Here is a 25,842-nt window from a genome sequence, read left to right as displayed (position 1 = left end):
TATGGTAAGCATGTAAGTGAATTGCAAATTATCCTAGAAAATTGGGCCACTGAAATGTTATCAAGTATAAAAGTGAAGAGACAAAGGTTAAAATGAGGTTAAATGTTACTAAAAGAATGAGAACATCCTGTATTTACCTTCTCGTTCACAGTGACCCACTATTTGGTCTTGCCTTTACAAACAAAAAATGTTCTTTTTCATTTTCCAGCTTCAATTGAAGCTCGTATTATACTTTGTGAATGGCCTTTTGCTACTTTTCATAATACTGAAAATGACTTTGGTGGGGGAAAAAAGCAGATTTCAAATGCAGGATGAAATTTTAATAAATGAGATGAAGAATCTTAAAGAAAATTATATAATATGATCTGACTGCTATTCTGAAAATTCATTTGCACTGAATTATTAGCACCAAGGAATGAAATGTTTCTGAAAGATGATTTAATTTTCCCAAGAGTTATTGGTCCATATCTGTAAAGGAATAGTTGGTTTCTTCCTTGATGATTAATTAGAATGTGATGAGTAGTGTCAGGTAAAGGAGTAGTACTCGGCATATATTAATGATATTGGAATTTAGGTACCTGTTCCACATTACAAATACCAGTAACATCTTAACAAAAAGAAGAGAGTATAAAGGCACACTATAAATCCTGTTTATGATGCAAATGCTTAAATATTATATTCTGCTTTAGGTATAGCTATTATAATAGCTATAATTTTAATTTATTTTTTAATTACTTATCTTACTTATCTTTAATTACTTATTATGTATGTTTATTTGTCATTATTTTCTGAAATTATGTAACTCAGTTTTTCTCTGCCACTACCCATGTACTTTTGTCTTAGTGCCTTAAGTTATAAATAAAAATCCAAATACATGCACCAGAATTTTCAGCATCCAAACCAAAATTACCATCGAATATCAAATGTTGAAGAAAAGACGCCTTTTAAGCAATTTTTAAAATGTCAAAACCTGTAAAAGCATCAATAAATTGTCCTTAGAGATATTTTTATATACAGAGTCATTATTTCTAATTAAAATTTTGATATTTCATGGAGAAAACACATTTTTTCCCAAAACACAAATGGTATCTAACTAGAGAGAAGTTTAAATCTCTTCTAGATAGAATGTTCACTATGTTATTGTATTATTTATTCTGATTAGACATTTTCTATAAAATAATAAAACAAATTATTTGAAAATGTAGTCAAATTTATCATGAAAACATATGATAGAAATGTATAATATTTAGAATCAATGTAAATCATCACCATTATAGGATGAGTCAGGTTTATATTATTCACAGTTTACTTGATAAAAATTCAGTTGCATTCAAAGTTCGTTTGAAATTTATCAAGTCATTCATTCAACAAATACTTACTGATTGCACAGTGTGACCCAACACTGTGTTGAGAGCTGGGTTAAACCACTGAACAGAATAGACTTTGCACATAGCCTCTTGGTGCTTACCATGTAGTAGATAGGAAGTATAGATTTAAAATATAATAATTAGAAGTAAAGGAACAAGCCTGGCTGCTCAGTAAGGGAGCTCACGACTCTTGATCCTGGGGTTTAAGATCAAACCTCATGTTGGGTGTAGAGATTATTTTATTTTATTTTTTTAGTTTTTAGAGATTATTTTAAAAAATAAAAATCTTTAAAAAATGTGTGGCAAAGGAAAGTAAATAGTATTGTGAATGTGAGGATAAAAATATAATAATAAATTTAAAAAACAAAGTGAAACAAAAATAAATTAAAAAACAAAAAATTGCACAAATACAGCAGATTTAAACTGAGATCCGAAAAGTGAATAGAATTCAGCCCAAAAAGAGGTTTTGGGAAGGGCATGAGTGAAGTGGGTGGAGAAGAGGAGGGTGGGGTCCCTACAGAAATGAGAAGGAGTCTAGTGTGGAACACCCACCCTCCGTCTTTGGACCTCGAGGAAGTAACCTGTCTGGAAGATAAAAACTGAAGCAAAGTATGACCTGAGATGATTAATTGTGAAGCTAGATCAGACACGACTTTATAGGCCATCATAGGAAATTTTGCCCTTATCTTAAGACAACAGACACCCACCAAAATGATTTAAACCAGGAAGAGAGGCGATAGATCTGAATTCAGGAGTAATCTCTCAGACTGCGGAAAATGGAGATTGAGTTAGCTTGCAACCAGGGGAGGCATTTCAAAGGCTATTTATTGCAGGAGTCTGGGAAAGAGATGGTGGTTTCAACTGTGGTGACGATAATGAAAATGAGAAAAATAAAAAGGATTTGAAAGGTAATCAAGATATAGAAGTTTATTCCGTTTGGTGAATGGTTGCATGCAAGGAATAAAGGAGAAGAAAGAGCCAAAGACAACTCCTAGATTTCTGGCTTGAAAAACCCGAAGACTTCTGATCAACTCTGAAAGAGGGAAAAAAAAAAATGTGTTCAGTTATAGACATAGTGATCTAGGTAGAGAGTTCAAGGAAAGAGTTGTACCTATAGAAGATAGAAAAAGAACGTCTCAAATACTGTGTTATGACTGTTCGTGCATCATTCAACAACAATAACAGAATTGACAGCCTGTTGATCAGGCACTCTTGGCATTCAGGATTTAGGAGTGAATTAAGATGGTGGATAATCCTGCATATTTGGATTTTATTTGGGGATGGGAGTGATGAGCAGTCCAAACAAAAACAAAAACAAAAAACTAACAAATTAAAATACATCCATAAGGATTCAACCAAAACTGAATTGATGTTTTGATTATTAAAAAATCTATGATTGGGGCACCTGAGTGGCTCAGTGGTTGAATGTCTGCCTTTGGCTCAGGTCATGGTCCCAGGGTCCTAGGATCAAGTCCCATATCAGACTTCCCACAAGGAGCCTGCTTCTCCCTTTGCCCATGTCTCTGCCTCTCTCTCTATGTCTCTCATGAATAAATAAATAAAATCTTTTAAAAAAATAAAAATTGATAAAAAGTACAAAAATCTGTGTTTAATTATTGAGATGAGATTTTCTTTAAAACAGCATCACTGAATACATTAAAATATGCTAATAAGAACATGTGCTTACTATTTATTGGTATTGTTCTCAAATTTTTTGTAGCTCTGACTTTTGATGTGGCCCTGCAACGAGCTCAATTAGAGCAGTTTTCTGCTAATTATACCACCATACTGACAGCTTAGGCAAATAAGTGTAATGTAAAGTTCAAGTTACAGTAAATTTTACACACAATGAGTCTACATTGAGGACGAAAGTGGGGAAATGAATTGCAGAATGTTCAATTTAAAAAATCATATCTGTTCCTCTTTTTTTCTTCACACTATAGAATATTAACCTTAAGTGCTTAAAGTTAAAAACTGTCTAGTGGAGTAAGAAATACAGGAAGTATAAATTAAAGAAATTTAAAATGGATAAAAAATATTATTAATTTAGAATATATTTTTTTCACGACACTCCAAATGTATGTGATTAATGGCAAATCAGGGACATCACAAAGAAGTCAATGGTATGAAATATCTCAGGATATTTTTTAAATTTTACTAGTGTGTAGCTTAAGCCATTGTGATTTGCAGTTTAGCATTTTAAGTCCCATTAATTGTAGAATAAAGCCATGCTTCATTTTTGACAATTAAATACAATTTTACTGGAAGGGAGAAAGAACTCTGAATTGGACTCAAAGGAGAAATCTTCTCTAAAGGTCACCCTTATTAAATAGCATGACAATTTGATTATGCTATTCATGCTCAATACCCAGTCTATTCCCAACACAGAGGCTGGAGTAATGCTTTTGAAAATGAAATTCAGATCATCTCACTCCCATACCCAACACCCTACCGTGCCTCTACATGTCCCTCTGAATCGAAGCCCAAATCATAGCAGAACACTCATGACCTGTACCCCAACCCCCACCTCCCTGACAGCATGTCCTCTTACTCTTCCCTTTGCACACTCTAAGCAGCCACACTGGTCACCTTGCTCTCAAGGCCACATGCCAGGCTTAGCCCCTACCTTGGGCTTTTTATGTTGGTTATTTTTATGTCCTGGAAATACTTTCTGTCCATCCCAGAGTTTTACAGGGTGAGCTGCTTTTTCTTCAAGTTTTTGATCAAAGTATACCTTCTCCAAAAGACTTTCCCTGATCTTATTTTAAATCAAAACATACCTTAATGGCACCACTAATCTCTATTCTCCTCCACCTTATCTTTTTCCTATAGCATCTCACAACTTTTAAAATACCATAAAATTTACGTACATATCATTTTCAATGTTTGTTTTCTGTTGCCGCCCCTTTCCATTGAGAATATGAGTCCCAAGTCCCCCCATTAAGATAATAATAATTATCTTAATGATAGTATTTCATTCACTTCTGCCTCCTGCATAGTACCTCCCACATAGAGGCTCTCAGTAAGCATTTGTTGAATGAGCAAACACTTATTAAATCTTATCCTTACAGAAGAATTTTAAAACCTTTTTGTGGGTAAATTTTCAAGAGGAACCTGATGGGCTTCAACTTAAGATGTGGACAATTGAAAAGAACATTGTTCTTACACTTACAGGGAAGCCCCAGAAAATCTGCAAATTCACAACTTTTTTTTTTTTTTTTTTTTTTTTTAATCAGAGATCAACAAACCAATCCTGGAATCAAAAGAAAAAAAAGCACCTGTGAAAAGAGACAGTAAGCAACTAAACTTCTTAACTGAGACCAATTCTACTGGACACATCCAAAGGAAGAATTCAGCTAAAATTATTAAAAATTGTCTAAGTGTGGGCTACCAAGAGAATATGGAACCTGTGGAGGGCTGCTGATGCAAGGAGAGATTGCTCCTACTTGCAGGGCCTTCTCTAAGACTTCAAAGAATATTGTAAATAAGATTAAGGAAGGTTCTGAGGATTTATACCTCTGGGCAAAGGCCCATGGAATAAATAAATGAATGCTATGGAGAAGGCATAAAACATCATATTGATCCTCTAGCCCTCTGTCTCCTATGAAACAAAAGACTCAAAGCCCTGGGTGAAAGACAACAAATACTGTCCCTTTTAGGTCATGGGTAAAAACATATTTCACCTGGAAGAAGAAAGCATAGGTGGGAATATATCTGGTCCCAGAATTAGAACTGGGGAAGAGCAGGAATTCCATGAATGCCATACCCTTAAGATCAAGAGACACAGACTAAGGCTGTGATAAAACGAGAAAAACAAGGAATGTTACTCTCTCCAGATATCACCAACAGGTTAAATCGTGTCAAATGCTGACTAATGTTGGAAAACCATTTGAAAAAGGAAAAGGATATGGAGAGAGACCCTTTCTAAGATGCAGTGCAAATGGAAGACTTAAAACTGAGGGCAAAGGAGAGTTTTATCAAAATGATATGGCATTTTCTCATGTGCTTGTTGGCCATGTCTATGTCCTCTTTGGTGAAATTTCTGTTCATGTCTTTTGCCCATTTCATGATTGGATTGCTTGTTTCTTTGCTGTTGAGTTTAATAAGTTCTTTATAGATCTTGGATACTAGCCCTTTCTCTGATATGTAATTTGCAAATATCTTCTCCCATTCTGTAGGTTGTCTTTTAGTTTTGTTGACTCTTTTGCTGTGCAGAAGCTTTTTATCTTGATTAAGTCCCAATAATTCATTTTTGCTTTTGTTTCCCATGTCTTCATAGATAAGGGATCTTGCAAGAAGTTGCTGTGGCCAAGTTTGAAAAGGGTGTTGCCTGCATTCTCCTCTAGGATTTTGATGGATTCTTGTCTCACATTTAGATCTTTCATCCATTTTGAGTTTATCTTTGTGTATGGTGAAAGAGAATGATATAGGTTCATTCTTCTGCATGTGGATGTCCAATTTTCCCAGCACCATTTATTGAAGAGACTGTCCTTTTTCCAGTGGATAGTCTTTCCTGCTTTGTCAAATATTAGTTGACCATAGAGATAAATGCCCATTTCTGGATTCTCGATTCTGTTCCATTGATCTATGTGTCTGTTTTTGTGCTAGTACCACACTATCTTGATGATCACATCTTTGTAGTACTTGAAATCTGGCATTGTGATGTCCCTGTCTCTGGTTTTCTTTTTCAATATTCCCCTGGCTATTTGGGATCTTTTTGATGCCACACAAAACTTAAGATGATTTTTTCCAAAAATAATAATAATAATAATAATAATAATAATAATAATAATATGATTTGTTCCATCTCTCTGGAGAAAGTCCTGGGTGTTTTGTGTATTTATTCATGAGAGATACAGAGAGAGAGAGAGAGAGAGGCAGAGACACAGGCAGAGGGAGAAGCAGGCTCCAAGTAGGAGTCTGATGTGGGACTCAATCCGGGACTCCAGGATCACTCCCTGGGCCGAAGGCAGGCACTAAACCACTGAGCCCCCCGGGGATCCCCAGTCCTTGGTATTTTGATAGGGATTGCATTAAATGTGTAAATTGCCCTGGGCAGCATTGACATTTTCACAATATTAATTCTTCTAATCCACGAGCATGCAATATTTTTCCATCTCTTTGTGTCTTCCTCAATTTCTTTCGAAGTGTTCTGTAGTTTTTAGGGTATAGATCCTTTAACTCTTTGGTTAGGTTTATTCTTAGGTATCTTGTGCTTTTGGGTGCAATTGTAAATAGGATTGACTCCTTGATTTCTCTTTTTTCATTTTCATTGTTAGTGTATAGAAATGCCACTGATTTCTGGGCATTGATTTTGTATCCACACTGCTGAATTGCTGTATGAGTTCTAGCAATCTTGGGGTGAAGTCTTTTGGGTTTCCTGTGTATAGTATCGTGTCATCTGCAGAGGGAGAGTTTCAAGCACATGAGAAGATGCTCCGCATCACTTGCCATCAGGGAAATACAAGTAAAAACCACAATGAGATACCACCTCACACCAGTGAGAATGGGGAAAATTAACAAGGCAGGAGACCACAAATGTTGGAGAGGATGTGGAGAAAGGGGAACCCTCTTACACTGTTGGTGGGAATGTGAACTGGTGCAGCCACTCTGGAAAACTGTGTGGAGGTTCCTCAAAGAGTTAAAAATAGACCGGCCCTATGACCCAGCAATTGCACTGCTGGGGATTTACCCCAATGATACAGATGCAATGAAACGCCGGGACACCTGCACCCCGATGTTTATAGCAGCAATGTCAGCAATAGCCAAACTGTGGAAGGAGCCCTGGTGTCCATCGAAAGATGAATGGATAAAGAAGATGTGGTCTATGTATACAATGGAATATTACTCAGCCATTAGAAACGACAAATACCCACCATTTGCTTCGATGTGTATGGAACTGGAGGGTATTATGCTGAGTGAAATAAGCCAATCGGAGAAGGACAAACATTATATGTTCTCATTCATTTGGAGAATATAAATAATAGTGAAAGGGAATATAAGGGAAGGGAGAAGAAATGGGTAGGAAATATCAGGAAGGGAGACAGAACATAAAGACTCCTAACTCTGGGAAACGAACTAGGGGTGGTGGAAGAGGAGGAGGGCGGGGGGTGGGGGTGAATGGGTGATGGGCACTGAAGGAGGCACTTGACGGGATGAGCTGGGTGTTATTCTGTATGTTGGTAAATTGAACACCAATAAAAAATAAATTTATTATAAAAAATATATATATACAAAAAAGTGCTATATGGCAAACCAGCCTTAACTTTAACACGAGGTAACACTAGAGAAATTTTTAGCCTTGCTTCACAAAAGATAACCACGATAGATGTCAAGCCTAGCTCCACTTGTGTCTAGGTTTCTGACTGAGCCATACCTTCACACTAACGGCCTATCAGAAGCAAAGGCATACTTACTTCCAGACTTGAAAGCTATGTAATTCAATCCATGCTAGAAAAAATTTCCACAAAAATGTATATTTTTCAACAACCAAAGTTAAGAGATATTTAAAAAGTAAAGAAAAAGCAATAGAGTGTAAAAAGAAAATAAAAACAACCAGACTCACATATCACACAAATATCTGAAGTATAAAACAAGGATTTAAAACCAGTGAGGGTGACAAAACATGAGAGACACCTAACTCTGGGAAATGAACAAGGGAGAGGAAGTGGGCGGGGGGTTGTGGTGACTGGGTGATGGGCACTGAGGGGGGCACTTGGTGGGATGAGCACAGGGTGTTATACAATATGTTGGCAAATTGAACTTCAATAAAAAAATTTTTAAAAAAATTAAAAATAAAACTTACCATGATTAATAGTTTAAAAATTATCATGGAAAATGTAAACAACATGTAAGAGCAGATAGGAAATTTCAACAGAGAGATAGGAACAAGAAGAATCAAGTAAAAATTCCAGAAAGAGAATCATACAAAAACTTTGACTCAACACACCAAAGGCAGAAATAGTTTGATACACATTATCCAAACTGAAACACACACACACACACACACACACACACACACACACACAAGAAAAAAATTACAAATAAACCAAGAGATTGTAGAACAATATCAAATGGTCTAAACTATGCAAAATTAGAATCTCGATTATAGAAAAGGAGAATAAGACAGAATAAATATTTGAAGGGGCAATTGGTTGAGAATATTTCAAAATTACTGACTTAAACCACAGACCAAATAAGTCCAAAAAATACTAATCTGGACCAATAATAATAAAACATGAACAAGCAAAAATGCATAGGTGTATCGTATTCAAACTGGTGAAAACTAAAGAGAAAGAGAAAATCTTGAAGACAGCTAGAAAAAAAAGATTTGTTACATAGAGATATCAATTAAGACAGATTGTCAGATTTAATTAAAAGCACACACACACACCCTCACACACAAGAACTAATTATATGATATTGCTAAGAAATCCATTTAAATACAAATGCATAGTTAAAATAAAATGAGTAATAAAGCATACCATACAAGACTACTCAAAAGTAAGCTGTCGTAGTTGTCACAAAATAAACTTCAGAATGAGGTATATGACCAAAGACAAAGGGGAATTTAGATAATGACAAATGGGTCAATTAAAAAAATCATAACAATTCTAAATGTGTATTCACCGAACAACAGAGCTCAGAATATCGGAACCAAAAATTTAAGAGACTGAAGAGAAATAGACAAATTCATGTTCAAAGTTGGAGAGTTTCCCACTCCACTGTCAGTAATTGCTAGCACAAGTAGACAGATAATCAATAAGGACATAGAAGACCTGAACACCATCAGACATTATGATCTAATTGACATTTAAAGAATCCTTCCCCCAACAATAACAGGAATGGTTTTCAAGTCCATGTGGAACAATCAATAAGATGTACCATATTTTGTGCATTTCAAAAACATGTTTTGATCATAACATTGTTTATGGCCATAAAATGTTATGTTCATATATTTTTATGTCTCATGTTATGACTATAACAAAATTAAACCAGAAATCAGTAACAGAAAGATATGTGGAAAACGTTCAAATCAAAGTCAGTCAAAAAGAAACTCTCAATGGAAATTAAGAGTACTCTATGGTTAAGAGTCTGATGGTTTGCCTCTTTGAAGTGAAGATATCATCATTGGAGGGATGGAGTTAAGGCAATACTGAAAGAAGATATTACATTAATAAATGTTCCTATTAAACATAAAGATGTCAAATCAGAAGCCTAAGCTTTTCCTTTAGAAACCTAGGAAAATAAGCAGATTAGAAACCCAACGAGCAGAAAGAAAGAAATAATAAAAATAACAGCAGACATTGATGAAATTCAAAACAGAAATCAATGAACTCTAAAGCCGGTCTTTGAAAAGAGCAATATAAATTAATATACCTCTCTCTAGACTGGTCAATGAAAGAGAAAGAAAAACAGGGAGAATAACATGAATTACTTACACCATGAGTGGAGGAGACAATAACAGACACATGGGCATTATAAAATTAATAAAAGAACATTACATACTATACTATGCCCATAATTAAAAAATTTAGAGGAAAGAGACAAATTTCCCCAAAATATGCAAACTACCCAGTAATACACAAGAAAATAACCTGAATAGTCCAACATATTTTAAAGAAATTGAATGTATAGCTAAATACCTTCCAACAAAGAAAACTCCAAGCCCAGACTATTTCTGGCACTCCTGGTCTAAGCTTTGAGAATGATCAGAATACCCTCTCCCTTTCAGTTAAAAGCTATGGAAATTGCCCTGTTATCTGAATCATACCATAGAGAGATTAATTGTTGGAACTTGAAGGCTTCAGAGAAAACGTGTACGGGCTTAGGAAGCATCAGATAAATTCACTGGGTGTGACTATAGCTAAGAAATAGGCTGGAGATTTTGATTTAAGCAATCTTCATGGATGCCCAATATTCTGAGAAATTACATCCGCTCTTAGGATAGGAAAAATACAATTGTAGATAAACCTGAACTTACTGAAGATCCTTAATTCACCTCACTTGTTGAAAAGAAAATTCTCCAAAACTGGAACTAATGCCATGAGGTAAAGCAATCAAGTAAAGAAAAATATTCCTTAGGAAGCACTGATGTTTTGTGTAGGGATATAACAGGACCAGGGGTGGGAGAAAGGAATTTTGATTATATGATCTTAACATGCTACTAACATCCTTCAGGGTTGCAGGGCTTGAAGAAGTGACAATTCATAGAAAAATCCACAAATTCCTTTCTGTTTGTGAATAATATTTGATAGCATTTGAATGGGAATTTTGCAATATGGATAAGTTTTTAGAAATGTGAATGTCAAATTTTTGGCCACATGCAAGCAGGAAGGATGAGAGTGGTCTCTGCACGTAGCATAAAAATGGAAGGATGTGTGTGAGAATTTTTAAAACCCGGTTATCCGAAGAACATTTTGGAAAATTAGAGGTAGCTAGAGTAAATCACTATGGAAGCAAAATATCTATACCTAGAAAAAAGTAAACTTTCCCCAGGACTAGGGATTACATAAGAGGTTAGATCAATCGGAAATTTGGTGATAGGTGGACAATGATCTTTATGTTCCAGTGGGATCTAGTCTTTTTTTTTTCATTCATTCAATCATAAATTGAAAAAAATCATAAGTCTTTGTGCATCTTTTCCCATATATATATGAAAAAAGTCATAATAACAAATATTTTATTAAATATAATAGCCAAATTACTGAGAAACAAGAGAAATATGAGGAAGAGAGGAAAAGGATTTATAAAAATTCATATTATATTCCACCTAAGATACAAAAAAAATCTTTATTTGCAGGCACAGTTTGCTGCTGCTTCCTCAGATAGCACTTCTTTCAGTTGTTTTCACTTTTAGCTAGGTGACATAAAAAATCATTATCTCTAAAAAAATATATGAAACATGTATATTCCAAAATATCTCCTCCCAAAAGTCTGTTTGGCCCCATGAAACATATGCTGTATTTTGCCTCATAATTTACCATTTTGTATAGCCTGGGATAACAAATAATATAATGCTCTATGTTTAAGTAAAAATCATCAATTGAACTTAGCTTATGATTAATATGTACTAATATCCTACATAATATCTCATATTGCAGGTGCCTAGGTGGCTGTCGGTTAAGTGGCTGCCTTCCACTCAGATCATGATCCCGGGGTCCTGGGATCAAGCCCAGCGGTGGGCTCGCTGCTCTGCGGGGAGCAAACTTCTCCCTCTCCCTCTGATGCTCCCCGTGTCTGTGTTCTCTCTCTCTCTCTCTCTCAAATAAATAAATAAATTTTTTTAAAGATTTTATTTATTTATTCATGGGAGACACAGAGAGAGAGAAAGAGAGAGAGAGAGAGAGAGAGAGGCAGAGACACAGAGGGAGAAGCAGGTTCCATGCAGGGAGCCCGATGTGGGACTCAATCCTGGGACTCCAGCATCACGACCTGAGCGGAAGGTAGACGCTTAACCGCTAAGCCACCCAGGCGACCCATTAATAAATGAAATCTTAAAAAAAAATATTTTATATTGCTATCTTAGCTTAACATTCTGAATTAGTGCTTAGTTTGATTGAAATTTCTTGCATTTTTAAATTTTATACACAATTGATTTTAAAAAATTTTTACTAATTATGCTTTACAGGAAATGCAAGTAACATATTCTTGGAGTTGGCACTGCATTTATAGAGCAATTTTGTGCAGTATTACAATTTTAAAATAAATTAAAAAGCTCTTCATTGATAAACACTGTATTGAAATTAAGCAGAAGTAAAACCAAACTAAAGCATCTGACAAAATTAGACTGCCTAATTTGAGGATCATCATCAAACCTCTGATAATAAGCAAATTGCCTATTAAGAGTGTAAACATATCTGCTGGTCATTCTGACATATAATGACTATGCTTCACCAGGCTCTTTAGACGTATTTCTACCAACCACTCTCTTCAGTTTATTGCTTGTTACCCTGAACAAATTTTCTGCATGGCACTTTCTAAGTGACTCAGCCCTTCCTCATTTGTCACTGCATTTCTCAATATATGACATTGCTTGACAATTCTGCTTGGGTCAAGCGATTTTTCTCTTAAAGGAAAAATATCACCATAGAATGTATTAAACAGAAGAAAGAAAGGTAAGTTTAAAAGCCAAAAAATGAGAAATTTCAGGAGACTATCACTATCATACAGGTAGAGAATTGGTGTTTAAATTCTTTGATATTCCATCCACAGCTATATTTAAAGATTTGTCTGATAGGAGGCAATTTTTAGATTGTTTCTGAATGTTTTATTTGGTGCCATGTATGACATAATGAGTTTTTATATTCAGCTTTCTACTACTCTACCATTAGTAAAATTTATTAATAGTCTTCAACATTTTAAGTTGTAATGAATTTGTTTTCTTAGCTCCTTTCATTTGTATCTAGATTTTTCCATTCTTAATCCGGTGTTGTGTTCTGAAACTAAGCTGCATTATTTTACTGATTTTCAGAGATGAGAAAAGAAGATTAAATGTGAGTGAGAAAGTTAATTGCTAATTATAGTTATCTGGAAGTTAGATCATATAGTGTTTTATTTTGCTGTGAAAATAAGTGAATAAGGTGTAGCTATAAAAGCTACATTTGTTATATCAAAATAATGTGTGTATACACAAAACACACATAGATAGCTTGTTGGGAAAGTCTTTTATTTATACTATATATGGATGTAGATTTTAATGTAGATAGGTTGATAAATAGCTAGCTATACAGATTTAGATGATACAGAGATGGAGAGATAGATGCAGTAGTGGGAATATCAAGGAGATGGCTATTTTGCCTTATCAATCATCTATTCTCTTTTATTTTAACAGAAGTTCATTCTTATTTAACAGAATATTAATTTACTTCTCCAGCTTTATGTTCTACCAAACACAGAGATAAAAATACTCATCTATGGGTGAAAAAAAAAGCTCTGATTTTAGTTTACAGTCATTGGTATTGAAACTTATATATTTTTTACCACCTTCAATCACATTAATGGATATCTCTGGATCAATATATCCTAAAATTTTTTGTGACACTGCTATTTCATTTATTGAAATTCAGAATGTTTAAGCATTTGTTTTTCTTATTCTTGTTTCTAAGATGCTAAAAAACTAAAAGTGGAAAATGATGTTGGGAACACTGGACAGCCATCTGCAGAAGAATGAAACTGGTCCACTTTCTTACTCCACACTAAAATAAACTCAAAATGGATGAAAGACCTAAGTGTGAGACAGGAATCCATCAAAATCCTGGAGGAGAACACAGGCAGCAACTTCTTTGAACCTTGGCCACAGCAACTTCTCACGAAACATGTCTTCAAAGGCAAGGGAAACAAAAGCAAAAATGAACTATTGGGACTTCACCAAGATAAAATCTTTTTCACAGCAAAGGAAACAGTTAACAAAACTAAATGGCAATCTATAGGATGGAAGAAGATATTTGCAAATGTTTTACCAGATAAAGGGCTAGTACCCAAAATCTAGGAAGCACTTATCAAACTCAACACCTAGAAAACAAAAGATCCAGTCAAGAAATGGGTAGAAGACATGAACAGACATTTCTCCAAAGAAAACATACAAATGGCCAACAGACACATGAAAAAATGCTCAATGTCACTCAGCATCAGAGAAATTCAAATCAGAGCCACCATGAGATACAACCTCACTCCACTCAGAATGGCTAAAATTAACAAGTCCAGAACAACAGATATTGGTGAGGATATGGAGAAAGGGGAATCTTCTTGCACTGTTGGTGGAAATGCAAACAGTGTATTCTCTGCACTCTTCTGGAGTGTAGCCACTATGAAAGACAGTATGGAGGTTTCCCAGAAAGTTAAAAAATAGAGCTACCCTACAACTCAACATAGCACTATTTAGTACTTATCCAAATGACAAAAACATAGTGATTTGAAGGGGCACATGGACTCCAATGTTTATAGCAGCAGTGTCCACAGTAGCCAAAATATGGAAAAAGTCCAGATGTTCATCAACAGATGAATGGATAAAGAAAGATGATATATATAATTTTGTGTTTCAGTCTTCCCTCTTTGTGTTACCTTCAGGTGAAAGAATGACTGGTTTTTGTCACATTGACACTGCCGTGGGTTTGGTAATTCAGTAGAGAAAAACCCACCATTCCCAGAAATAGGACACTATGAACTCATTAATATTTATAAAATGTTACTTATAATACTCTAAAATATGCAAATCACAATACCAAATACAGTAAAATATATTAATAGTCAAAAAATTATGAATTCAAATAATATGCTTTATCCTATTTTATCTCAATGGCAAAAAATTCTGTTCCTTTCTAATTATTTGGCTAAGTCTAGACATTATTATAGGTTATATCAATGAGGGTGGCAGTTTTAAGTTTATTGTCAGTTGATAACTAATGAAAATACAACTCAACATTTTTTCTGGTTTATCTTTTATTTTATCTTCATACATTTTCTCATATTATTGTAATGGGATGATTTCTGAGATCAACCACTTGTACTAAGTCTTGGCAAATTATCTCTTTTAAAGTTCTCTTTATCTTTATCATGGAGCCATAAAATTTGCACTTTTTCTGTCTGCCTACCCAATAATTTTCCTTAATAGTTCTTGAGATTAATAATTAAATGCATTGAGAAGCTTCAATTTCTAAAAAGGTTAACAAATTTTGAAATAACTACTTTATTAACAAACAAAATAAAACTACATTCACTATGTAAATTATAAGGTAGATGATAATAGGAATCCAGCTGTCTCTTTTTGACTGATTTATTTCACTTAGCATAGTATCTTCTAGGACTTTTCGTATTGTTACAAATGGCAAAATCTCATCCTCTTTTAGGGTGATGTAATTTCCATTATATTATATATATATATATATCACATCTTTATCAATTTTTGTATTGATGGATACTTGGGTTGCTCCCATGTCATGGCTATTATAAATAATGCTGCAATAAACATAAGGATGTGTATATTGTTTCCAATTACTGTTTTCAAACCACTGTTGTACACCTGAAACTAAAGTAACATTGTGTGCCAACTATACTCAAATTAAAAATAAATAGTTACTCAACATTTCCATACAGTACCTAGTACTTATCACAAGTGTACTCATTAATCCCCATCATCTATTTTACCCATTCTCCCACCTACTCCCCCTCAGGTGTATGGAAGTGTTGAATCACAATATTATACACCTGAAACTAATATTACATTGTATGGAGTTGGAATTTAAATAAAAACTTAGTAAGAAAATAGAGCACTTAAAAAAAGAAATCCAGCTATAATTTTTAATATTACAGATTTTTAAAAATGTCTAAAGTACTATTGTTTATATAAGTTAAATCTATTTGAATCAAGAATAGCATTAAACATTATATTTGAATTAGTCCATGGAACATCCCAAATTAAACTTTAATGGAGATCTATTGCAACTTTAAGCTTTATATGTGCCAAAATGGATCTAACATTATCAGTTTTTCCTTTTACTTCTATGTCTTCCTTCCTGAGAAACCCTTCCCAGAAATCTTGTATCTTTCTTTATAAAACTATAGATTCCAAAAGAATCTAACAATCATCATTTACAAACTATAGAAGAAGGGAGTGATGAAAATGGATTATGGGATCTGAGAAATGCAAATAGAAAAATCGAGGAAGATATATATTTTGAAATTCAAGGAAATCTAAATATTAAGCTTTGACTCAACCTCAAAGTTTAAATTACATAAAATAGCTATTGGTCCTGACTTTGAACAAAAACAACTAATCATTTTCAAAATAATTTTACCTAAGTATACAAATGAAGCACATATCACTCATAAGAACTTTTGTTATGATGCAAGGTAGCTAGAATTCATTGCCACCTACTAAAAAGCAAATGTCCCTATAATTTCTGAGGAAAATACCCGACTTCAGCTAGCACTAAGAACAAATGACAGCATAGTTTGTCATCACAAGAAGTTGCTGTATTCTGTTTGTTATTCCTTACTCTCTATTATTGAATGGAACTGGATGATCTTTATTTCATTTACTTTAATCAGAAGGCTCTTCTAAAATGCTTCTGGTTAATATTTGGTTTGAATGAAGCACTTTATTAAAAATGCTAGATGTTTCCACTTAACATAGCCTGAATAGCTAAAAGGGAAATAATGACACAAGCATAAAATAGCATAATAAATCAAAGGACACCCTTTTCCTTCTAAACATTTCCAAGGTTAGTTTTCATCTTAATAGAACTGCTGATCTGTCAACTGATCAACTGTAGATACGCCTGTGACTTGTTTCAATGGAAAGAGAGATGCCAAAAATAATGAGAAATAAGCCTTTGAATCTCATCTAAAAGCAATTTTGTTTTGCTGCACATGCTTTGTGTGCATGGAAAATTCTTTTCCCTTCTTCAAAGTAAAATTTCAGCTGATTCAAAATAGAAGGCCTAGGTGTTAATATTTCTAAAGGGCATGGGACAACAGATCATAGTGGTAGGTATCATTTTCAGGACTTACTTTAAATTGTAATGGCAGTAATAACACTTGATTAGAAGTATCCAGAGCTACCAGGGGCAATAAGGTGGTTACTACCTTTGAAAAGGCTAGGACACTATATAATCTGAAGCAAGAACAATCTTCATATCATTTCTGCAAAATGAGAGAGAGACAGAGAGAGAGAGATCTTTTCTTCCACCTCCTATATATACTCCAGACTACAAGTTACATTTTCACAGATAACAAGAATTTTGAAATCCCTTCAGACACTTACAGTGACAGTTACATGATAGTTCTCACTTAATTCCAGGAAAAGATAAAGAGTCTCTAAGGAAGATAAGAAACCTGGGCTGTGCAATATCATAGTGTCCAGAATAAAGCCTTTAATCAAGAAGATGGTACAACAGAAAAGTATTTCAATCAGTTTTGAAATTAGTCCATCACAAAGTAGGCAGAGAAAATATCTATCTTGCTCACCCTTTAGGTGAAGGTCCTTCCTTACTGACCTCAAGTAAAAGCGTCTGGTTAAGCTAAGTGGTTCCCTCCTGGCAAGCGGGGCTCTTTCTCCAGACTTGCTGAATATACTCCTCAATGAGAATAACTGCTGAAATGATACATGTCTCTAGGTGGAAACTAAGTTTTATTCATGATAGAACTGCAGTGTTTATCGCATTGTAAGCATTCAATAAATCCTTCTTGAACCCCTGTGGAGGTGTACATTTCACTTAATCAGCCATCAAATTTCAACTTCCTCTCAGGGAGAGTCTAAAGCCAAAGTTTTGCTCCCCTTCTAATCAAGGATTATACACAGAGAAGCTAAAAGCCCCAGTGTTACAAAGGGTAATTGGTATAGCTTTAACTCATCCACAAATCCTTAAGATTGGAGCACATACACTTGCATGGGATGAAAAGTGCTTTCAATAAAGACACATAATTTAGAAGTCTTATCCAATATTTCATTTGGACATATATCCCAACACTGTTCTAGTGTGATAAGGAATATTTTGAGCTTTAACTTGGGTAGAGCACAAGGATATCTTTTTAGTCATTAGTCTAATTGCTTTAATCTGAGCTTTAGAAAAATGTATTCTCTTAAGAGAAAATAATGCATTTAATAGACAACTCAAGTATCAAGGGAACACATGCATAAATTTGTGAATGTGCACACACACACACACACACACACACTGAATAACCTTCAAAATACTACAATATTCCCATTAATTTAAGAAAAATAGCTATAACATCCTTTTCTGTAACTCAAAGAGCACATACTAAAATGAATGAAATGGGACAGATCAAATAGGTCTTTACTTCACATTTACTTTTTTTTTTTCACTTTTCATTTACTTCTATTATTGATGTCACCCTTATTCTTTCAGGACATCTAGCTTTCATCCTAATCCTCAATGGTGTGGTTGTATCTGCATTGCTAGCATTCAGCTTCTCAGATTTCATCACTTCATTTTACAAAACACAAATACAAAAAGTTTTCCTTCCTTCATAAATAAGTATGAGAAACAGAAGTGAAATGCTAGAGAAATATTCACCTTCTATAAATAAAGAAGCACAGCCAATCCCTGTATTCTAGAAAATAAGTTCAAAGTTAAATGGTGTAATAGTAAAAAATGTGCTCAGAGACAGAAGAGCAAGAATAAAATCATCATACACAAGATTATGTCATAGTTTTAAAATGATGCATTTGTACCTCATTATTTAAAACAGTAGCTCTGTGATATACTATATTGATATAATTTTATTCTTTTTTTATACTTACTTATTTTTTGCTTGTACTGAGACAAAACAACTTTTTTTTTTCAAAACAACTTTTAATATTTCTTGAAGCCCAACTAATCATTTTTGGAACAAGTAGGTTCATAGTCATTAATAAATTAGTACACTTATTATAAAAATAAAATAAAATTCATGCAAAAAATTTAAAATTTTAAGTTGAAAAAAATCATCCACAGTTCACTTACTTGAATGCAATGCTAAATTAAGATTTGTAAATTAGGGGATCCCTGGGTGGCGCAGCGGTTTGGCGCCTGCCTTTGGCCCAGGGCGCGATCCTGGAGACCCGGGATAGAATCCCACGTCGGGCTCCCGGTGCGTGGAGCCTGCTTCTCCCTCTGCCTGTGTCTCTGCCTCTCTCTCTCTCGATCTCTCTCTCTCTGTATGACTATCATAAATAAACTAAAAAATATATATATAAAAAAAAAGATTTGTAAATTAGTTCTGTTTAATATAACCCTATCTGTGCTATAATACTAGTTGTATTTTTTTATCTTTACAATTTAACCAGATAAAATAATAGAATTGTTACAAACTACATTATAGTTTTAAACTATATATTTAGTTCATTGTTTAAAACAGTACATATATAGATTTCTATATAGTTTGTAGTTTGAAACAATATTTTATTTATAATATATAATATATAATATATATTACAAGTTATACTATATTATGTTATATTTAAATGAGATCTTTTAAATATTTGTCATGGTTAATTTTATTTATCAGCTTGACTGGGCTAAGGGATGCCAAGATAGCTACTGAAACATTATTTCTGGGTGTGTCTGTGAGGGTGTTTCCAGAAGAACACTCTATGAGGGTGTTTCCATTTGAATTTTTTTTTTTTCCATTTGAATTAATAGACTGAATAAAGAAGATGGCCCTCATCAATGCATGTAGACATCATCCAATCTGTTGAGGTTCTGAATAGAACAAAAAGGCAATGGGAGGGCAAATTTGGTCTTTGCTTGAATTGGGACATACATCTTCCTCTGTCTCAGAATTTGGCAGTCCTGGTTGTCAGGCCTTTGGATTTGGATTGAATTACACTACTGGTTTTCCTAGTTTTCCAGCTTGCAGACAGCACATGGAGGTCTTCTCAGCCTCCATAATTGCATGAACCAGTCCTCTAATAATCTCTCTTGATCAATCTCAGATAGGTAGAGAGATGATAGATAGATGGATAGATAGACAGATAGATAGACAGACAGATAGATATCCAGTTGGTTCTGTTCTGTGGAGAACCTGTTTGGTGATAAGCTATTAGAATTTTAGCATTTTTCTTATTGGCTTATGTGAGTTCATTAAATATTAAAGCTATGAAATCTTGGCAATATTTCCTGAATATATTTCCTTGCCCTTTACTTTTCACTCACAATATGCTTGAATTTTATTGCTGTGTGGTTCCTGTTTTGATATATAGAAATTCTTAAATTATATCTTCCATTTCAAAGAATAGACTATATAATCTATGCAGCTGAGATTCTGAAGATGTTATCACTAAAGTATTTCTTCCAAATCATTCTGAAAGGTTACCATTCAGTGTCAAACAATAAAAATGTACAATGTTTGAAAATTAATATTGCCAAAAAGGGATAGAAAATCTATGTTACTACAGAGCAAACAAAGTGGAGTTATCTTCATAACATAGCTTGGCCTGGAGTAATGGTTATCATTTTGAGAGTTTTGGTATGAAAATGACAGTCACGAGGGGGATGCCTCTTCCCCTCTGTCCTATCTCATTGAAGTTTGAGTTGATTTCATTTCATTCCATATTGATTTGGCACAGTTACTTTCCCTTCGTTCTACAAGCACCTTACAATATCTAGGGCTTTTTGTCCCTGGAGAGTCAACTGTATATCCTGAATCACTCACAAAGGTATGTCAAGGGGTGAGTAAAATCTTGGGTAAATCAAGCATCACTTCTCCAGGAAATGTTTGGGCAGTTTGCCTAACCAGATGGCAGGAGGAGAACCTCTCAGCCCTGATGTATAGGTTGCTAGCTGTCACTGACAAAGGACCTCTGAGACTCCACTGTCTCTAACTTATTCTCCTGTCCCTGTGATGCTTCCCTTTTCTTTCCCTAACCCTAGCCATCTTCTATCCATTTTATAGAGTAAACCTTAAATCTACACACCAATTGATACTTCAAAATATCCTGTCATAATGCAAATAAGAAATATCATCACCAAAACAAACAAACAAACAAACAACAACAACAAAAAAAACTGGAGACCTGAAACAATGCTTTGTAGGGCATGAAATTGAGACAATGGAATGTCTAATCAGAAATACTCTCTTCTAGTATGACTGCTGTGGTATGCATGAGGGCACTTAAAAAACTAGAATTTCTGCAGGGATTTTAACTCCTACCTGTACTTTTTCTATTTGCTAGCTGCAGGTTATTTTTCTCTAAATAAATTTGTCTCTGACAATTTTTGAGGCATAGACTTTAGTAAGAAGTATTGGGTAAGCTATGCCTATTATATCTTAAAAAATTCTCTACCTTTTTATAGATGGAGAAGCTTTTGCCCAGAAAAGCAATATTCCACAACATAAATTATCCAAAAGAAGGCTACTCTGACTTGGGTGTTTATAAATATTTCTTTCTATTAAATCTACATTCTTCTACTAACCTCAGATGTGTACTTTCCCTCAGACAAACACACAGACATCTGAATGTTATAAAATGCAATGGACTTCTCATGGAGGAGTGGAGAGGGGAAATAAGAATGTTTTTGAATTTCCAAATTGGATTATATACTTCTCCCTATAAAATATATAGATGATGAGAAGGGGAGAATTATAAAGCCACATTGGATTTGGTTATTGAGGAGCAGACTAGGCCCACTCATTAGCTTACAGGAACCCTCATTTATACCTTCCCCATTATATTATAAAACATAGAGCTCAGCAAACTTATATCAAAATACATACCTTGTGCATTTAAGAGATGCAAAACTCTTCATGTTACAAGTATATCACAGGCCTAGATGGTAACTGAGGAGACAAAGTAAGGAATGATGCAAAAGATAGATACAAATTATAAAAGTCATACTTCAAACATTTGCTTTCAATACTTGTGACTTTGAGGTTTGAGGCAATCACATTTAAAGTTTGCGTGTAGTACTAGATATATCGATAGGTAAATACATCTGCTATAAATCACCATTGTACAGTTTGGTAGAAATCATAGCATAAACAACAAAAAAGGAATGAGATTACTGAAAAATCAAAATAACAAAAAAAATTATGTGAACTCTAATAAGACATTTCCCTGTGAAGAATCTTTCTTGAAATTAACATCTTTCAATATTGCAAGTATTTAAGGAATAAGGAAATTAAAATTCTACTTCTGAAAATGCAGCACAACTTGCTGAAAATAATTATTCAGTGACAGAAATAAATGCATCTAAGAGCATGTGAGTATAATTATGTACCACAGGTAGTAAATGTCATGTTATGTTTCAATGATTTTATGGATAACAAACTCATCTGTATGCTATTTCTAATAGCAATTTTATGACTAAAACTAATAAATATATGAAACTGTTCTGATTTTTAATAATACATGGTTTCTTATGGTGGTAGTTTATTTTAGCCGATGTAAAATGATAAATCTGAAGGCTAAGGTTAAAGCAGGCCTTGAAAAATAACTTAAAAAATATTAAATGCATTCCTTGTCCTAGATCTTCCTAAAGTCATTATAGCATTTTTTGAAAGTATACTGTCGGGGCTTCTTTTCCACTTCAAAGTTAAAGCCATTAAACTTACTGTTCCATGTAATAAATTAATAAACAAGAATAGATTAACCAAATGATATGGAGCATTACCTTCTTCCACTTCCTCTCGTTCTCATCTAGTTCATCGTTGTTTCTCCCTTGGGAAGTGGTGAAAAGTTCTATTTAAATTCAGATTGAATAAAGTACTTGGTAAGATATTTCAGACTCTCAGAAGTGTGGTATGTGGTAGAGAGAGGGAAATGGACTTTTATTTTTTTTCCTGGAGGTTTTATTTTTTTTTATTTTTATTTTTCCTGGAGGTTTTAAATACATTGCCCCATGCATGGCTCTGTTGAGTTAGCTGCTAAGAGAACACTGGCAGTGAGTAAGCTCCCACCAGAGCTGAGGAAGCAACCCAGAACTGACCTCCCTAAACACCAACTATAGTATACAGCTTGGTGATCCCTAGTTTTGACCTTTTTTATGAGCCTTTGCCTTTATCTTGTAAAAATCCTTCAGACTTTGCTAGAGGCAAAGGGGGAAAAGACCTATAGCAGCAACCACCAAGCAGTTTTTCTTTATGGCTGAAGCTCTTCCTGGGGCTTTGTTTTCATTTGTGGCTTTCACCAAAAAAGCCTTCACTATAGCTAGGAGAGCTCTCTATATTGTCTATGGCTGCAGTAAGATGTAACTAATTAAACTGGAGCATTTTTGAGAGTAAAAAGAAGATCTAATTAATTTTATCAGGACAGCTATACACAACAGCAACGAATGAATAACGTAGACATAGTATTGAAAATAAGGTGCCAGATATAGTAAAGAATATAAATTATGACTCAGGAAAAACTCATCTATGATGTCAGAAGTTAGGCTAGTATTTTCCTTGAAGAATGGACTCATTCCTCACTGGAATCACCACTGGACTCATTCGTCAGGGGAAAAGGGTACAAGAGAGTTCCTGTAATTAGTTAGTGCCTTTTTTCCTTACTATACACTGGTTACACAGCCTGGTTGACTTGGTAAAAATTTCTTGAGCTGTACAATTATGATAATGCACAATTTTCAGTGTTTAAGTAAGATTTATATTTTAATAAAATCCAGGAAAAATAACAATAAATCACAATAATTAACACATATATGCATACATAAGCATGTGAAAATATTCACTATAGCATTATTTAAAACTGATAAAAATTAGAATAAATCTAACTGTCCAACCACAACTTGGTTAAGTCAATTATGATTTAACCGTACAGTAGACTCTTGTGAAACTAAAAAACAGTATGCTTGTTAAATAATATTTATTATGTGGAAAGATACAAATAATATAATCTTAACCAAAGGAGATTTAAAAGAGTATATGCCAAATGAGTATTTTGTAGAGACACAAACTCATACAAGGTCTCAGACTAATCTATACAACAGATAGTACTTTCTGCTGGGTGTGACTTTAGAAGTGCTTCCACTTTGCTATCGGTTTTGTTTGCTTATGAGTATTTCCTGGTGATTTAAATTTATTTATTTATTTATTTATTACAGAAAAAATATATGTATTTGCAGAAATCTTTAAAAAATAATTTTTAAAAATAATTTTAAGATTTGTCCATTTAAGTACTTTTGGAAAAGTTTAAAATTGGCACCATGATTTGAAACCCAGAGGAGTTACCCTGACCAATGTCAGTCTGGAAGATAGTTTGGAGAAGAGGCAGACAGCTGTATCAGTATCCACCGCTATCAAAGTGCTCTATGAATATGCTGCTTCTAGTTGGGTCTCTCAGTATAAGATCTCAACCTCAAAGAGATCTAAGGCTTCACAGTATCAAAAACGTCATGCTGACACTGTCACCACCGTTCATTTATAAGCATCATCAGCCCCTGGGGCTGATAGATGACTTCCCTCTCCTGCTGATAAAGAGAAGCTGACATTGCTTTATTATCTCCTCAAGGTTAAAAATCAATGGTTTACCTATGAAAACATCTGTTTGTAAGCTTGTCTTTGCTTCTCTCAGGGGCCTCATTTACATGCTGGGCTTCAAGCATGCCAGAAATGAGGAGCTTAAGTTTCATTTGGCACATTTTCTTTTTAAACATGCCAGAACGGCTCTCTATGAGAGAAAGGGAAAAAAAATGAACAGCAATGTAAGCCTACACTCATCCATTTGTAATGAGAACAAGTTAGATTTCACCTGTTAAAAATTAATGAATAGCCTCTCTGAGCAGGTGACTAGAGACATGAGCATTGATTTTAGATCAAGTGATGGATGTAGAGTAAATACCAGCCAAGGGAATTCAAATAAGAATAACTTTGTTGTTGTTACTGGTGATGATAGAGAAGCCTAAGGAAAAAATGGATTAGATTATCTCATAGAGGGACTGGAGAGATTTTCATATTTAATTTGACTCATCTTCACCAGAAACAAAACCCAGAAAAACTCAGAAAGCAGTCTATTGGACAGCTTAGGACTTTTTATTCAAAAATCTTTAACACAAGAGAATAAAAAAGGGGTTTAGCTTAAATAACAAGCAAAAACGACCCATTAAAACAAAACAAAAAAAAACAAAAAAACATGCCACCAGGGTCATACAATCTGAAAGAACCGCTTCATGGACGTATGTGAGAACAATTTTCTAGAATTTCTCAATATTCTATAGAAAGTATCTCAAATTCAACAGAGTCAAAAACTGAGCTCTTCTAATGGTGCCCCCAAATCCACTCTTTCCTGGAGCTTTGATCTCTGTTCAACACAACTCCACCTCCCACTGTGCTCAGGCCCCAAACCCTGTTATTATCCTTGATGTCTTCCTTCCACATCCTCCATCCACTTTATCAGCAAGTCCTGTTTGATATACCTACAAAATATGACCAGAAATGGACTTCTTCTCACCACCTCTCCTGCTACTACTCTGGTCCAAGCCATCTTGTCTCTCATATGGATTATTGTCCAGTCTTCCAAATGATCTTCTCTGTCATGCTCCCTATAATACAGTTTTAACCTAGCATCCAGAGCCATTCTGTTAAAAAGTAAGTGAAGTTATGTTAGACTCATATTTCTCCAGAAGCTCCCCATCTCACTCAGAAAAATTCTCATGATGACCTTCAAGACCATATCAAAATGTAACCTTTTATTCATTCCTTTGCAATATTTCTAAGCAAAAACTCATAGATTCTAGCTTCTATTAGCAGCTTTTGGAGGCTTTGGAGGTTTTGTTTGTTTGGTTTTGGTTTTGTTCTATATTTGAGGCAAAATCTCATGGATTCTAACTTTGATTTAAATGCTGTTCTGTTCTTTATGGTTTTATACATGATCTAACGTGGTTTTACATATCATTTATGCATCTACATATAAAGTGGTAGCCTTGGGCATCCTGCTGGCTCAGTCAGCAGAGCATGAGACTCTTAAAAGTGGTAACTTCAATTCTACTTTGTCAGGTCTTCTCTTTGTTTTAGAGTTTATATATGTAACAGCCAG

This window comes from Vulpes lagopus, chromosome 11 (genome assembly GCF_018345385.1).
Source record: "Vulpes lagopus strain Blue_001 chromosome 11, ASM1834538v1, whole genome shotgun sequence".
NCBI classification, from domain to species: Eukaryota; Metazoa; Chordata; class Mammalia; order Carnivora; family Canidae; genus Vulpes; species Vulpes lagopus.
This window is presented reverse-complemented; position numbering follows the sequence as displayed.